Source organism: Brachycentrus maculatus, unplaced genomic scaffold (genome assembly GCF_059751285.1).
Source record: "Brachycentrus maculatus isolate JH-2025_06_01 unplaced genomic scaffold, ASM5975128v1 h1tg000694l, whole genome shotgun sequence".
In the NCBI taxonomy this organism is placed as follows: domain Eukaryota; kingdom Metazoa; phylum Arthropoda; class Insecta; order Trichoptera; family Brachycentridae; genus Brachycentrus; species Brachycentrus maculatus.
Genome location: NW_028281426.1, coordinates 48,822 through 51,875, shown reverse-complemented (window position 1 = coordinate 51,875; position 3,054 = coordinate 48,822). Strand labels below are relative to the sequence as shown.

General features: G+C 32.2%; 1 long non-coding RNA gene across 1 annotated transcript; it reads left to right on the top strand.

Moving 5' to 3' along the window:
• Positions 1-708: 708 nt before the first annotated feature.
• LOC148300552 (uncharacterized) lies at positions 709-2,602 on the top strand. The gene is made up of 2 exons (XR_015838932.1): positions 709-744; positions 1,867-2,602. It is a non-coding gene; the product is annotated as an uncharacterized LOC148300552 (long non-coding RNA).
• Positions 2,603-3,054: the final 452 nt, after the last annotated feature.

Sequence of the window (3,054 nt, the reverse complement as noted above, 5' to 3'; positions counted from 1 at the left end):
CTGTTTGCAATCAGATGGTAGATAGTACTTGAACATAAAAAAAAATAATTACAAATTAATGTTAATCAGGAAGGCAAAGGAGAAAAATACCACTTTAATACACAAAGTTAACAATGATTGATGAGGAGAGCGTTATATTATCATGTCACAGAGTTAACAATACTTTTTTAATTAAAAAAAAAAAAATTTAAATTTAAAAAGTGTTTTCGAATATCATATCGCTCACTCCTTTCAAGAACGTCATAAATCAAAAAACTTGATTTTTCAGGAGAGCGTTTTCAAAGTTTAAAAATATAATACAATGTATTAAAAATAAATATCAAGCCACTTATTGAACTTTTTACTATGCAACAGATCTTTTTAGGTAAAACCTGAAGGTTTTTTTCTCCATTTGAAAAATATTAAGTATGTTTAAAAATAATTAAACAATACCTTTTCTTCAAAATGCAAAAACAACACTTTCTGCCCTAAAGTGTGTAAATATTAAGTTAAAAATATGCCACTTTTGCTGGGATATAGTACATTTTCTGGGCATTCCGAAAACGTGCACAACTGAAAATTTACGATTTTTGATTTATGACGTTCTTGAAAGGAGTGAGCGATATCACACACACATCGCCCGATATTAATATTCCTTATCAATATTTGATAAAAATTCATAAAAGTGGGGATAAGAGTATATATGGTCCCATCCAAATAGACTTCGTTATGTGCAAGAATTTTTTCAATTCACAACACCATAACGTGAGTACCTACTTCATTACTTTTCAAATACGCTTACAAATCATACTCTCGAATGTCTAGAATACCATTGACTTGCTTACGGTTTTCATACAGTTTGTACAGAATATAATTGTTAATTTATTAAACTCTACAACATTTTGAGTGTGTCCAAATTCTTATCCAGATTTGTGAACAAGTATTTGGACACATCGCTCACTCCTTTCAAGAACGTCATAAATAAAAAAAACTCGATTTTTCAGGACAACGTTTTTTAAGTTTAAAAAATAATGCAATGTGTTAAAATAAATATCAAGCCACTTATTTTTACTGCGCAACAGACCTTTTTAGGTAAAACCTAAAGGTTTTTTCTCCATTTGAAAAATATTTAGTATATTTAAAAAAAGAATTAAACAAGACCTTTTCTTCAAAATGCAAAAACAACACTTTCTGCCCTGTAGCGGGTAAACATTAAGTTAAAAATATGCCTCTTTTGCTGGGATATAGTACATTTTCTCGGCATTCCGAAAACATGGACAACTGACAATTGATGATTTTTGATTAATGACGTTCTTGAAAGGAGTGTGCGATATTAGCAATGCTTTTAATACATCCTATAATTAGACGAAACAACTGTCACAATATTATTCTTATGTGTTTTTAACAGTAAAATACAACTTAGTAAACTCCGAATAAAAATTTGTGTTTGATTCTACAATTAATACATGAATCTAAAACATACCTCTATCTTTCTCGTGCCAACTCCACGCTTCACTTCTATAGGTACATTATCTCTGTTTTAACTAACTAATTTACTAACCATCACGCCGCTTCACCGCAGGGGTATGCAGAGAGAATAGAACGCCACACCACTCTGTCTTTGCAAACATTCTTCGCCTCATGCATCTCCTCATAGATACCCGCCGATTGTTACGACTCTAACCTGACCACTTTCAAGTATTTGGCATTCCTGATCATGCCATGTTTTTCTCGGTCTTCCTCTGCTCTTTTTTCCACTAAAATTCGCCTCATAAATTTATGTTACCGTTCTTTCCTCACTCATTCGTTCTACATGTCCAAACCATCTCAACACACCTTTCTTAATTTTATCGATAATGTTTTAATAACTTTTATTTATTTTTTCAGCAAGACGAGGATGGCGAAAAAATTTACAACATCCGAGATTCCACCTCTTCCAAAACCTGACGTATATATCCCAGGAAAGGTGTTCAGATTGCCAGTCTACGAGACTACACCCGTAACTACATCACCAAAGCTGCCTAATACCAACCCCGGCTGAAATGTATTGAATTAAGCCACCTACGTGCTTGTTGCTGCACTGGAATACTTTTTGAAATTCATCGGTAATGTGGCTAAAATTTAGTATACGTCACATTACGTTTGATGAATTATCAAATTGGTGAAAGGGTTGTCTTTTGGCTGAGGTTCTGAACACCCTCTTTCTTCAGGCTCAATCGCTGCACGTTCGATCTGTAAGGTGGCTACTCTTCATTGTCATCTTTACGGGACGAATTGCGCGGATTTCCGGGCGGTACAAACATCGTTCCTTAATAATACCCGGATATGAACCAGGACGTCAGGAGGGAGAAAAAATTACCGTCGTGAATTGAAAAAATCCTTGCACATCACCGAACCAACCACGAAAAATAGCTTTTTCTTTAAATTTCAATTTTAAGTTTTTATTTCAAATTTCATCATGTCTTACCACAAAGTGAATGCCGAAACAAAAAGAAAAAAAAACTCTTTAATTCTTTAATCTTAAAATTGTTTATACTTACCATAATACATAAATAATGTAACAAATATATCAAAATTTCACTCTTTCGATACCAAATATAATAAAAAAATCCGCAATAAAAAACTGTTGATTTATTTGTACATATAACCTAAGAATATCCATTCTTCATTGTAGAATTGTCACTTTATCACTCAACCAGCCTATGACAAGTCGTAAGCCCTGTAAATGTCTAGACTTATGACCTATCCTATGACAGTTCATAAGCCCTATAATTACCCAGACATCCATTTTCTTCTTTATTAATGTTGAGATGTCATAAATTTACAAATAAACATGTTTTAAAATTTACAAGTAACAAGTAAATTTACAAAAACATCCGATATCAAAAACATTTTTTTAATATTGTCATTGTACAATGTTTTGCTTTTAATAGTCTGCTTTTTCATTTCATCTGTTTTTTTTGTGTACGAGTATATTTTTCTAATTCATAAGAAAAATCTCTTTAAAATTCCATCAAATTTCAATTTCTTTCAGTCATGAAATGTCTACGTTCGGTTTGCTAAGGCTGGGTAGTA